General features: G+C 35.5%; 1 protein-coding gene across 6 annotated transcripts in view; it reads right to left on the minus strand.

Annotated features, from left to right (window-relative positions):
• The window catches only part of BCAS3 (BCAS3 microtubule associated cell migration factor), a 575,284-nt gene that overhangs the window by 366,801 nt on the left and 193,313 nt on the right, over positions 1-15,170 (minus strand). The window lies entirely within an intron of this gene.

Raw genomic sequence — 15,170 nt, forward strand, 5'->3', positions numbered from 1 at the left:
AATCTGCCAAAAAAGACCCAAAGCAGCCAAAACTAACTAACTGAATAATAATAATAAATAATATAATTAATTAATTAATGATTTTAAAAAAGGAAATGCCTGCCTGGTTACCAAATTTACCTAACACCAGATTATATTTTCAAAATGTTTCTTCTAAAGATTAGATTCATGGTGAATACTGATCAAAACGCCACATAAGGGATTTGATAAGATTTACAAGAGGGAATTCTGTCCCTTGCTGTATACAGTGCCAAGTCAGAAAATAGGACCTAGGTGGTTTCACCCTATAGAGCTACATTTAAAAAAAAAAAAAAGATATATGGATAATGTTCATTTATTTAAAGAAATTTACCTTCCAAAAAATCATAGAAGAGTAAAAATTAAAACATACATTATACAAAGCAGGTGAAGTTATTAATCCAATCATTCACTCAACGAATACTCACTGGATACCCTGCTAATAAACACTAGGAACAAAGAGGTGGATAAGAAATCATCCTTGGGCTCACAGCCTACCAGGAAGAAAAGACATAAGAAATTTGCAAAAATATAACATATAAAAATGAAATAACTATTTTACATTTGAGGCACAGTGGTAACAAAAAGGAAGGAAAATATGAAATCTGCTTCTGAGAGGTGAAAAGGAGATGTTCAAGAAGGTAGAAGGTTAGGAGTGGCACCAAAAACACATGATCTGAATAACTCTGGGTTCTGGAACTGAGTTTTGAAGTAGGATATATTTATAAAGAAAGGAGCGATGGACATTCTAATTTAGATATATGCAGATATTCTACTTTTGATATAGACATAAGATGGAAATGATGAGCAAGTAGTTCAGTAGGTCAGAAACAACATGAGAGTGAGCAAAAGCCAGCACAAGAGGTATCTGGATTTTATTTAAGAAATAAAATAAGGAGTAAAGATTTCAATTCTGGAAGGATGATTGTGGGAGTGAATGCAGGGGAATGGATTTGCAGTGGAGATGAGGGTAACTGAAGGAAAGTTAAGTAGAAGTTTCTTCAACAGACACAGATATAGGACCCTAAAGAGAGGTGGGAAGAACAGATATAGGACCCTAAAGAGAGGTGGGAAGAGAAAATGTCTCAAAACACCCAAATGACAATCCAAGTGTCCATCAACAGATGAATGGAGAAAAAAGATGTGGCATGTATATATATACAACAGAATATTTCAGCCATGAGAAAAATGGATATCCTCCTAACTGTGACAGCATGGATGGACCTTGAACACATAATGCTAAACGTGGTAAGTCAGACAGAGAAATAACTTTACAGTATCACTTATATGTGAAATCTAAGAAAAGCAAACCTGTAAAAAACAGAGTAAAATGGTGGTTACCAGGGGATGTGAGGCGGGGATAAGACTGATAGTGTTTAAGAGTACAAACTTATAATGAGTAGTAAATAAGCCATAAAGATCTAATGCACAGTATACTGATACAGACAATAATATTGTACAGTTATATAATGTGATAAATATGGGTACAATGGCAATCACATTGCAATGTATAAATGTATCAAAGTAACAAGCTGTACCTCTTAAGTTTACACAATGTTACATGTCAAACTTATTCAATTAAAAAAAACACTCTGATAACAATGAAAAAAAAACTTATGTATTTGCAGTGGTTGGCAAACACTACGGGCCATACGGTCTCGCTCAGCTATTTCCCTGCCCTTCCAGTGACAAAGTAGCCATAGAAAATATATGTAAATCAATGAATGCAGCTATGTTTGTAGAAAAAAATTTTACAGAAAAACTGACTGGCCACAAACTTGATCTAGGTAAAGTTAGTCACTACATTGTATGACATTTATCAGGTACTGAAATACAGAAGTCCCAGTATTTTCAAATTAGCAAACTGAATTTATTACTTTCACCTTGATATCAATCTAATGATGACAACTTGAACAAAAATGTCTCTGTAGGGCTTCCCTGGTGGCGCAGTGGTTGAGAGCCCGTCTGCCGATGCAGAGGACACGGGTTCGCGTCCCAGTCTGGGAAGATCCCACATGCCGCGGAGCGACTAGGCCCGTGAGCCATGGCCGCTGAGTCTGCGCGTCCGGAGCCTGTGCGCCGCAACGGGAGAGGCCACAGCAGTGAGAGGCCCGCGTACCGCAAAAAAAAAAAAAAAAAGACAGCTAAGAAAAATTCCATATTGTTCTAACCAAGCCTTTTTAAAAAAAGGCAAATCACAGATACTTAAGAAAGATTTCTATGTTAACTAAATGATAAACTAAAATAATTTTTCATCACGTAAAACAAATGTCAAACCGTGCTTTAAAAAAAATAACCCAGGGCTTCCCTCGTGGCGCAGTGGTTGAGAGTCTGATGCAGGGGACACGGGTTCGTGCCCCGGTCCGGGAAGATCCCACATGCCACGGAGCAGCTGGGCCTGTGAGCCATGGCCACTGAGCCTGCGCGTCCGGAGCCTGTGCTCCGCAACGGGAGAGGCCACAACAGTGAGAGGCCAGCGTGCCGCAAAAAAAATAAATAAAAATAAAGAAATAACCCAGACAAAAAAGTATAGTAAAATAAAGATAAGATATTTGTGAGTAGGATTTAAAACTTGTGAGTAAAACTCCTCAAGCAAAGAAGCCGATTTTCAGTGTATTAAATCTTCAAATAAGCCTAAATTCTGCTGAAAATCTTGACTAATACTTCAGAAATATTCTACAAGCAAAAGCTATAAGTATTCATCAAAGTACAAGAGCCTGGAATCTTTGAAATAAAAAAGAAATTTTAGTCTTACATCAAAACAGGATATTTCATTGCTAGACAACTGACAGACCAAAATTATCAATACATGGATAAACCCCAAACTGAGCCCCATGCCTGCCCATTTCAATTACTGTGACACATCCAAATGACACATTAATGTTATAATTAAAGAATCTCCTGATTCTTTACACTGAGAAATTTAACTCTCAGCAATTCTAGAATTACGAACAAAAAGTCATTCCTCAAGTGCTTTACCTCTCTACTTCACTTACACTAACTTTCAGCTAAACGACTTACAGAAAAGCAGGAGAAAAGGAAGGGGCAGGACAAAGAAAAGGTTAAACAGCAGAAGCAAGAGAAAAGAAACACAGTACCAGACAAATTTAATATTATAGTATCAAATGCATTAACATAAGCCAGAATCAAACATCTAAAGAAAACTATCTTTAGGCTTACTGAGTAACTTATGTTCCATCCACAGCGGAACTAAACCATGTTATCTAAAACCTTTTTCCAAAACACTTATAATCAAGATGACTTCCTGGTCTGTCAATGAAAAGAAGTTTCCTAATTTCATTTTAAGAATACTTCTGATATGAGGTGATACTAACAAACAGTATCAAGGCAAGAAGACAGAATTCCACCTAAAAGCTTACTTAGAAAACTGCTATTAGAGAAGTGATTCTGCTCTGTGACCTTAAAGACACATCAGGATACATAAACAAGCAGAGAAGAGTTGCTAAAGACATCAGCTGTCAAGAAACTAGAGAAAGTTTAATCCTTTAAATAACATTACAAAGGATAACAAGTTGCCTATCCACAAAATGCAAAATGATACAACTGTTCCTGTTATCAAACAAGTTGGGTGGTTTTTCATACATTATTAAAAATAAGAAAGACTGGGAACCCTCATTAGGACACTCATTATTATCAATTTGGAGCTTTTAAATAAGCAAATGTCAGAATTCTTAACTAATGAGATATAAATAAGAAATACAGAGTGCTTAATTAAATGTTTTGCAAATTTGTATTCGGTTATATAATTTATTGCTCTTTAAACGTATTATTTGGCATATTTATAACATCTCACACTTGCTTCTTATTGTAATGATGTAAAATTTGGCTATGAGAACCAATTAGGCCTGTAGAAAGCTGAAGTATTTGTTCCTTAAAACATACTGCAGCTATATGCCAGTAATTCTAGTTTATACAAGTATTTTTTTCAGCAATCTAAATCAATTTCATTGATTTACTCATCCAAACAATATTTGGGGCAACCAAAATCTAATATAGCAGACATATATGGAATAATTACGTCCAACATTTTATCAAAACAAACAACCAAAAAAAAGAAAAACCTCGAGTGTATATTTCATTCACAGAACAGGCTGAATTCAAATTACATATAAAACAAGAGTAATTGAGCACTAGAATTAAGTGTTACTACATTTAAGCATCTAAGATACAGAAATGAGCATCGCACAAGGCTCCAAATTTATGCCGCAAATTTACCCCCCAATCCCAATTAACTAATAATAGCAATTTTAAAATTCATTGTTATTTTAACATCCTAAAATCTAAAGCAGAGATTCTCTAACTTTTAGTAGACTAAGAAGCACCTAGATTTTTTGTAGGAAATACAGATCCTTTGGTCCCACCTTCAGAATTACAATTCAGGAGGTGTTGGGAGGTCTTGGGGGAGACGTGACCAAGAAATCCGCAGTTTTAGAACTCAGATAATGACTCTGATACTGGCCTGAAGTCTGTAATATGGAGCTAGAAAAAAAAATAAACTTAACCAGAAATAGCAGTCCCCCAGCCCCACACCAAACCTTAGAAATTACATAAAAGATACTCTTTTTTAAAAATGAAGTAATGGCAATGATTTCCTAGGGTGTGAGTAGGGCAGAAGACTGACTGAAAAGGGCAGGAGGAAACTTTCTGAGATAATGAAAATGTTCTATACCTTGATTTATGGTTGTATAGATGTAACTAGTGGATGGCAAATAGAACACCCAACCTCCAACCTTCACTCCCTCACCTGCCACCACTACAGACACTTCCTATGTGCTTCCCAAAGCCTCTCTTACAGCAGGTGTTGAAAAGTATCCACTTTCTTGACAAAAGGAATTAACATCACTGAAGCTGTCCTTACTCCTTGAATTCACCTTACTGCTTTGAATTCACCTTACTGCTTTGAATTCAGAAATGATGCCCACTGGAGTGGCAATTATAAAGCGATCACAAGAAAAAGAACAAAAAAAGTCACTGAGACACTGTGCCAAAACTGGCAGCAGCCTTCTTGTAAAGTGAGAAAAATAAACCCTGGGTTGTTTTTTTTTTAAACCATTGTTTTTGGTTCTGTAGGCAAACACATGCCTAATGATTCAATTACTAATTCCCTTTCCAACTCTCTTTTAAAAAGAAAGAAAACCCGAAAGCAGAGAGTACTTGGATAAAAAGTCTCAAATCCCAGAGTACTATTCTTTCACAAGCCTGTAAGAATGGCAATCAAAACCGTAAAGACAAGTCCCATATCACAAAAACTAACTAGCCAAGGTCCTAGCCTTCAGATGAGGTTATGTTAATGGCAATAAGTTTGCTTGAGAATAAGATGCTTAGAATGGAGATGTGGTAAAGACAGATAATCCACACACACCCTCTATCTCATCTGTCTACTCCCTCCCCATATCAATTCTTCAGATTCATTTATTTATCCAATAATGTATTCATGGGAACCCTATTACATGTTTTGCACTCTTCTAGTTGCTAGAAATTTGAAAATGAGCTATCAAATAAACAGCATGCTGAACTCTTGGGCATCTATGCCAGAGAAATGAAAACTATGCTCACGTAACATGCTCATAATATCCCCAAACTAAATAGTCTGGGTGGATGTTTAAACAAACTGTAAAAGTTAGGTTACTTATAAAAGGGTAACATGAGGGAACTGTCCAGTATCTTGACAGCAGTGGTGGATACACAAACTGACACGTGATTAAATTATATACACCTAAACACACACACACACACAAACACACACACACAAACACATCTGGTAAAATCTGAAAAAATCAGTGCATTGCGCCCATGTCAATATGCTGGTTGTCATATACTCTAGTTTTTCAAAATGTTACCATTGGGATAAACTGGGTAAAGTGTACATGGGATCTCTTAGTACAATTTCTTACAAGTGCCTATGAACCTATGATTATTTCAATAAAAATCTAAAAGTACAATTTCTTACAAGTGCCTATGAACCTATGATTATTTCAATAAAAATCTAAACAAACAAAAAAAAGCAAATGTGACACTTTGTAAACACCACAGAGCCAGCAGTGCTAGTGCAGCCGGCTCCTGCTGCAGCCTGAACTTGAGTGGAGACAAGGATGAGGGATGGCCCAAAATGCCAAGGAGTGCAGTGTGAACCGTGGCAGTGGGGGCAGAAAGGGGCTGTGATGCCTGGACACTCGCCGGAAGCCGGTGAGCAGCACCACTGCTCATCGGGAAATAACTGGCACCAACACTTGACCAAGTGAGGAAAAACGGCTAACGCTCCTGGCTGCCCCCATAGCATCTACAGACTAGCCTCCCCTGCCACCAGGACAGGGGATAATGAGATCCCCTGGCAGCCATCACTGGAAAAACTGGCATGTGCACCTTAAACACATTTGTCCATGTTCTTGTGTAGGGGGAAACAGCCCATGCCCTCGTAGGAGGAAAAATACCCTGGAACGAAGCGTAAGCACAGTGCACGGTAGGGAAGAGGAGCTAAGATGACCTTGCGGGTATACTATTGTTGTCGTTTATGTTGATAAATGTATAACTAGTATTAATGGCTTAATTGATTGTACTTACATGCTTTTAAGTCAGGGGGTATCCTCTGCAGATCGAGGTGACAATGTGACAAGCCCACAACAGCTCACCTACTAGGCTTCCAGTTCCTTCCCATGTTATGTAATAGAAACAACAGAATCCCAGTAGGAAAAAGTTGAGGTAGAGACTTAATGGCTGCTGAAGTACACAGCGGTGTTATCCCAGTACAACATCGCCACCTGCCTGATCCAGCAACCAAGTACGCTCCCTTTTTTTAGTTGGCAGCTACTAACCTGCTACCAGGTTCTTGTAACTGAACTGACCCACGGAGGCTTTGTGATTTTCCAGACCCACACTGGATGAGTCAACTCAAATCTGATGATGAGCACGGTGGGAAGGGCCCGACAGGGCTTGCTAGTCAAGTGGGAATGGTATGTTCCAGAATATGTTCCATAATGGCCCTAGGAGCACCTTGTTTTTACCACTACTTTATCACCCACTCTACTGCCTGAAGCAATGCCACTGGTTCTATAAGCCCCTGAATCGCAGAGTTTCCTTTAAATGCCTGATTGATGGTTTGGCTAAAATAAAAAGTAATGATGTCCGCTGGCCCAGGGCAGCTGCACAGCACCAACAAAAACTGTGGATGGACAAATCTAAGGACCAGTCAACACAGCAGGATAATGGAAAGCTGTCACCTCTACTTTGAAGGGTCACTATAACTGTGGACCAATCATGCCCATTCATTTATGTATTATCTATGGATGTTTCTGCACTACAATGACAGAGGTAATACATGTAGAATGCAGAGTTATCTTACAATCTGGCCTTTTAAAGAAAACTCCTGCTTTAGACAAATACTCCAAAGGACTAGAACTGTTATATTTATACCGAAACTTGTCATCTGCCGATGGCCTTGCCAATGGTCTGTTTGCCATGAAGTAGACTACATACTGGCAGATTGCAGATGTCCCTGTTTTAGGGCCATGAGCTGTGCAAGCAAATCATGGCTGGTAACTGAAGAATCTGGGTCACTAATGCCCAAGGTAAGAATCCACGCACTGATGAGAATGACTGGAATCAAGCCACTGATCAGGCCTGCTTTTTGCCCTGCCTTGTACAGTGATTTCCATCTAAATCCATCAATTATAAATCTTTGCCCCATCTATTATCCATTGTTTCATATCACTCAAAGTATACACGATGTCATAATTTAAAAGCATAAATATACTGCAGGTGCTGGGGTTAGTTGCTGAACTATCTATTAGGACAATATAGTTGACAGGATTGCTCATATATTTGCCCTTTTTTCCTTATTTGTTCTACCAAATGTTGAGAAAGTGTTATTAAACTCAGTTTTAGGTGCATAGACATTTAAATCCTCCTGATAATTTGACTCGAACATTATGAAATATCTCTGGTAACAGTCTCTGTCTTAACCTCTATTTTACTTGATATTAATATAGTCAAATTTTTAATATTCTTATGTTTATTATTTGCATGACATACCTTTTAACATGCTTTCACTACCATCATATTAAAGATTCAGAGAAAATCTTTAATAGATAACTTGTTCCTTTAGTTTGAAGTTCTTTAGATTGGAATATATTAAAATTTAATATAATTATTTATATGATTCAACTTTGATGTACCATTTAATGTTGTTTTCTGTTTATCCCCTCTGTTTCTTGTGCCTCTGCTCCTCCCTTTCTGCCTACTTTTGAATTAATTGAACATTTTTTAGAATTCCATTTTATATGAAGTTTTGTCTTTTTAGGTGTAGCACACTGAACCTTGAAATAGTCCCTTGCTCCCACCAAAGCACCAATGGTCCATTATGCTATAGCTATATGCATTACATGTATACAATATAAACCTGAGAAAATGTTAAAATTTCTTACATATAAAAATTATTTTAACATTAAATTTTAACATTCCTACATATTTTAAATGAATTAAAAGAAAGAGAAAAAATGCTCTCTAATAAGAAATTGATCATTTCTCACATACTTCATTACTTCCAAGATATCTAAGTTTGCTCTGGTATCATTTCCCTGTGCATGATTTCTAGTGTGGATGTGCAAGGTTTATTGCTCACTCCTTCATTCTTAAATGATACTTTTGCTGGATGGAGAATTTTTGATTACCAGTACTTTTTTCTCTCAGTCCTGTAAACATGTTATTCCACTGCCTTCTGACTTCCATAGTTTCTGATGAGAAGTCAACAGTTTGTTCAAATGTTATTTCTCTGTATGTAATGTGTTATTTTCCTCTGGCTACTTTCAAGATCTGCTTTGGTTTTCAGAAAGTTTACTATGACATTTTTGTTAAACTTGTGTTTTGTCATATTCAATTTTTTTTTTCAATAAATTTGGAACGTTTTCCATCTTTATTTCTTCTTTTTTTTTTCTGCCTCATTCTCTCTGTATCCTCTCCTTCTACACAGATTGAGAGGAATTTTGCTCCAGGATGGATCATATGCAGTCTCAACCATACCTGATTTTGATGAGGAGATCTGAACTTTGGAGCTGATGATATTTTAAAGAAATTTTAGAGTTAGAGGAGATGTTGTAATGTGTTGAGATCTTCAGGGATGTTTGTATGGAGTAAATACATTTTACACATGAAGTAATCCTGAATTTGAAGGGTCAGAGGGTGGACTGTAGTGAGGTAAAGAGTGGCTCTAAAAAAGACACATCCAGACAGATCCTAATCCCTGGAACCTACATACAGTACATTATAGACCCCAAGAGTGACTATTACCTTATATGACAAAATATGTGATTAATTTCTAGATCTGGAGAAGTTATCCTGGATTATCAGTGTTGACATTAAAAGGAATCACAGGTACCCTTATAAGATACAAGGAGGAAAAGACACAGAGAAGAGGAGGAGGAAATGAGACCATAGAAGCAGATACTGGAGTGACGTAGCCATAAGGCAAGAAATGCTGAGGGTCACCAGAAGCTGGAAAAGGCAAAGAACAGATTCTTTGTTAGAACTCTAGAGGGAGTGCAGCCTCACCAGCACCTTGATTTTGGACCTTTGCCTTCCAGGACTGTGAAAAAATAAATTTCTGTTATTTTAAGGCAATTTGGTTTTGTTCTGTTATTTTAAGGTAATTTGCTATGACAACCACAGGAAAGAAATGTGGAGTAAATCTGTATATCGTCCAGAACAATGCGAATTTAATGTTGTGGACTGCCTGTAACTGAGGTTGCTGGATGGAATGGCAAGCTTATGTTAAGATTTTCATAAACTGCCAAACTATTTTCCAGAGTGGCAGCACCATTGTACATTCCCAACAGCACTGTACGGAAGATCGAGTTCCTCCACTCACTGACTTTTTGAGAGTTCCTTAAAATGTGTTGTAGATACCAGACAACTTGTATCTAATCCAAAGGGTTCCTCCTATGTTTTCTTCTAAAAGCTTTATAATTGTAGATTTTATATTTAAATGTGATCCAGTTTCAGTTTATTTTTATATATGGGATGAGATATGGATTCACTTTTTTTTTTTTTGGCACATCAATACCCAGTCTATTACTACCATTGTTGACTAACTTGTCTCCACTTTGCACCTTTGTCAAAAATCAATTGTACATATGTATGGAAATGTTCCTGAATGTTATTTAGCTTTAATAAGTCTTATTATCAGGTAGTGGTAACCCTCCAACTTTGTTTTTATTTTTCAATATTATTTTGCCCAGTATAAGTCCTATGTACTTCCATATGAATTTGAGAATTAGCTTGTCAATTTCTGTCCAAAAAAATTTTTTTTAAATCCTGCTGGGATTTTGATGGAGATTGCAATGAATATATAAATCAGTTTGGACAGAAATGATATTCTAACAATATTAAGTATTCCAGCCCAAGAATATGGTTTAACTCTTTTATTTATTCAGGTCTTTACTCTCAGCAATGTTTTATAGTTCTAGAATATAGTCTTGCACATGGAATAGTCACTATTTTAAAATTTTAACTAATTTTTTTTAAATCACCAATTATTTTTTCCTAGTATGTAGTATCCTGAAGCCTTGTTAAAATCACTTATTAGTTCTAACTTTTTTTGTGGTATCCATTAGATTTTCTACATGTCATCTTTAAATAAACATAATTTTACTTCTTCCTTACTAGTATGATGTCGTCCTTCCTGTGGCTGCAGATTTCTCTGCAGATCTCAGGGGTTCTTTCTTTGCAGCTTTCATCTCTCTGGTGCTCTGTCCTGAGAACTCGATGATCTTTGTCTCCCTGGACTCTCATCAACAAAGGGAGTCTACTAGGCTCCATCTGGGTTCCCCCTTCCTGCATCATGGACTCTTTTTTCCTGAACTGATCATCAGCTACTATCAATTAATAATATTAAATAGCTACTTTCCCCCTTGAGTATTAAACATACTAATCATACCATTTTGCAGGACTGCTCTGATAAAGTAAAAGTAACACGTATGCAGAGGTTTCAAAAGCAAGTTTACCATTTATCAAAATTAACATGTTAAGTACAAAAACTACTTGTGTCTGCTTCAGTAAGACTTTACAGAAGTATATTTTTAAAATATTGTAAGGTCTTACTATATACAACTTCATTGATGAAAACTAAGAATATTTTTCTAACTGCATATGTACTTTATGAGGAAAATTACTGTCAGATGCAGAGGATATCCCAAGTCACAGATCACAAAACAAGTTAATTCAACATAATTAGATCCACATATTTGATTTTTTTTCTTGCCTGATGAAAGTGCCCTCAGAATCCTTGGAAGATTCCAGGAGGACATGATTTTAAAATACTCAAAGACAGATCACTTGCCATACAGATTTCAACATTGGTGTTAAATTTTATATATCATTTCAAAATTACTTTCAGTAGAAGTTTATAAAAATTAATTTTATGGTCATTAATTGAGTTTCCTTAGATCTTGATGTTTGATGTTTAAAATTTCCAGTCTCCTAAATTACAGGGTGTGAAATAGGACAACATAATTTTAATAATGTCTATTTGGTTTTCCTACCTGTTAAACAGGAATAGCATTGTCACTAGCAAACATGATTACCTACAAACATTTGTCCGTGTGCAGGGCACTGTTCTACAGATGAGAGACACCAAGAAGCTTAAGCAAGATCTCTATTTCCGGTTGGATATAAAGGTAAATTAAGTGACAAATAATTCTAATGCAAAAGAGGTATCAAAAATAGGTGTAAAATTTTTTTAAAAGGTGTGGGTGCTTAAAATAATTCTAGTAGATTGTAGCTGAGGTACAGCATATCAGTAAGTAGGGAGGGCAGGACAGGGATTAAAAAACCAGAGTTAAGAAATAAAATGTGCCCTGTATTGTACAACACAGGGAATATACCCAGTATTTTTAGTAACTATAAATGGAACATAACGTTCAAAAATTGTGAATCACTGTATTGTAACATATAATATTGTACATCAACCATATTTCAAAGAAAAACAAATTTTTTAAAAGAAATAAAATGTGCCCAGCAGCATGTAGAAATAGTAAATCTTTACCTAAAATGCTCACCTAATTAAAAACTTCCATGCAAAAGAAACAAAAACAAATGATTACTAAATAAGAGTAAGCAAGTTCATTGTACCAGAAAGTTAAGGACAATGTCAAAGAATAATGGAGATAGGTCAAAAGTACATAGATGTCAAGCTAATAGGCTCCAACTGGTCAAATCTGGGATATTTTGAGTATTAAAATAATTATTGAATGACTATAACTCATTTAATAAAGAATCTATTCAATCAAATGATATATGTAAATAAAAGAAGTAATACAAAGCTTGATGAGGAATGGGATATTTACATAGTTTTAACTGGCTTCCCTTAACCCACTATCCGCCCAGGGCACAGCATAGAGGCAGCAGACTAAAATGTCCTTCTCCCAATCTTCCCCTGAAAGAAGTACATTTGCATACTTTAAAGACCACTGCCAGCTTCCTATCAGTCTGCATCTAGGTGCTGAGACACACACCACACTAACAAAATGAAATATGATCATCCCAATAGATGCAGAAAAAACATTTGACACAATTCAACATCCATTCATAATAAAAACTCAATAACGTGGGTATAGAGAGAATGTACCTCAACATAATAAAGGCCATATATGACAAGCCCACATCTAACATCATACTCAATGGTGAAAAGCTGAAAGCTTTTGCTTTAAGATGTGGAGCAAGACAAGGGTGTCCATTTGTGATTCTTTTATTAAACACAGTACTGGAAGTAGTAGCCAGAGCGCTTAGGCAAGAAAAAAACAAACAAATAAAAGGCATTCAAACTGGAATGGAAGAAATAAAACTGTCTCTATTTGAAGATGACATGATCTTATATATACAAAAACCCTAAACAATACACCAAAAAACTGATAAAACTAATAAACAAATTCAGTAAAACTACGCGATACAAAATCAGTTCTGTTTCTTCACACTAATAACGAACTATCAGAAAGAGAAATTAATCCCATTTACAATTGCATCAAAAAGAATAAAATACGTAGGAAAATTTAACCAATGAGGTGAAAGACCTGCACACTGCAAACTATAAGACATTGATGAAACAAACTGAAGACACAAAAAAATGAAAAAATAATCCATGCTCATGAATTAGAAGAATACTGTTAAAATGTCCATACTACCCAAAGCAATCTACAGATCCAATGCAATCTCTATCAAAATTCAAATGGCATTTTTCACAGAACTAGAACAAAAAATCCTAAAATTTGTAGGAACTACCAAAGACCCCAAATAACAAAAGTGATCATGACAAAGAAGAACAAAGTTGGAAGCATCAAGTTTCTGGATTTCAAACTATATTATAAAGCTAAAGTAATAAAAACATCATGGTATTGGGGTAAAAACAGAAGCTAGCAGTACAGCAAAATAAGAAAGTAAAAAAAAGGAGGTATTATTAACAAAGAAAAGACTACAACTATCACTTGTATAGGTATACATTGTTTTAGAGTTCCGACCTAATGTAACAAGAAAAATAAAATTGAAAACAGTCAAAAGTTACCATAATTGTCAGAAAGTATGTTCTACTTATAAAATCCAAGAAAATGTTACAGAAGAAGTATTGGATCTTACAGTAGAGTCTAGCAAAGCAGGAAGATACAAATTACAAATCTAATACAAAACAATCTATAGTTTATGATACCTCAGCAATAAATAACATTGGATGCAAAAATTCTACATTTAATGATGTGAATTCTAACTGTATTAAAATGTAATTTCAATGCAATCCAAATAAAAAACTTCAAAATATTCTTTATATAACTCAATAGGGTTACTCTAAAATGCATTTCAATGAGAAAATGCCAAAGAATAGCTGGGAAAGTTTTTGAAAATGAACAATAAATCTGCTAAAGTAAGTAAAACAGCATAATGTTGGTAAAAGGTACTGATTTATTTTTACTTTCTATTAGAGGAATTTTTTTGTTTTTTGGCCACGCTGCACAACTTATGGGATCTTAGTTCCCCAACCGGGGTTCGAACCCAATCCCCCCGTGGTGAAAGTGCTGAGTCCTAACTACTGGACCGCCAGGGAATTCCCTAGAAGAATTTCCTGATATACACTAAGTGCAGAGATTGCTTTAATGAACCACTAATATCAGCATCACCCAGCTTTGCATATTGTGTTCAATCTATCTCTTAGTTTGTTTTGTTTTACCAGAATATTCAAAGGCAAACTAGAGATATCATATCATATTGTTTCACCAATAACTACTTCAGCATGACTTCAGGTTATATGCCTAATAGATTAGGGCTTTAAAAAAAAAAAAGTAACACAATTACAGACCCAGCAAAATAAACTGGTTAAAATCATGTAACTCCCAGTTCAAGGTCTATTTTCTCTGTCTCAAGAATGTCTTTTTTGTACCTTGTTTAAATCAGGCTCTAAACAAAGTTCACATATTGAATTTAGTTGGTAAATTGATATGTCTTTTAAGACTCTTGTAATCAATATAACCATATCCCTACTTGTCATGTATTTGTTCTTTTATCTAACCAACACTCCCTTATGTCTAGATTATTTTAAAGCAAATTCCACACTCTTGTATGAATCACAAAAAAATAAGGACATTAAATTCCTTAATGGTATCTACTAAGCCAAATGTTCAACTCTCACCATTTGTATGAAAAATGTATTTTCATACTTGATTTGTATGAAACAGGATTCAAACAAGGTCCACACCTTCTACTTAGATATTATTCTCTAAAATTACTTCTAAGCCCTGCCACACAGCCTGGTTTTTGTAATGAACATCCCACATTTTATATTTCACTAGTTGCACTCTCATGGTATTTAACTTGTCCCTCTATCTATGTATTTTGTTGAATGTGCTAATTAACAAAATTAATTAGCCGGTTTGCAAGGCAGAAATAGAGACACAGATGTAGAGAATGAACGTATGGACACCAAGGGGAGAAAGCGGGATGGGGTGGTGGTGGGATGAATTGGGAGATTGGGATTGACATATATACACTAATATGTATCAAATAGATAACTAATAAGAACCTGCTGTATAAATAAATAAATAAAATTTTTTAAAGAAGTGCTCATTGTATCTAGTGGCTGAATTAAATTCAGGTTTAATTTC

This window comes from Neophocaena asiaeorientalis, unplaced genomic scaffold (assembly GCF_003031525.2).
Source record: "Neophocaena asiaeorientalis asiaeorientalis breed wild unplaced genomic scaffold, Neophocaena_asiaeorientalis_V1.1 scaffold327, whole genome shotgun sequence".
NCBI classification, from domain to species: Eukaryota; Metazoa; Chordata; class Mammalia; order Artiodactyla; family Phocoenidae; genus Neophocaena; species Neophocaena asiaeorientalis.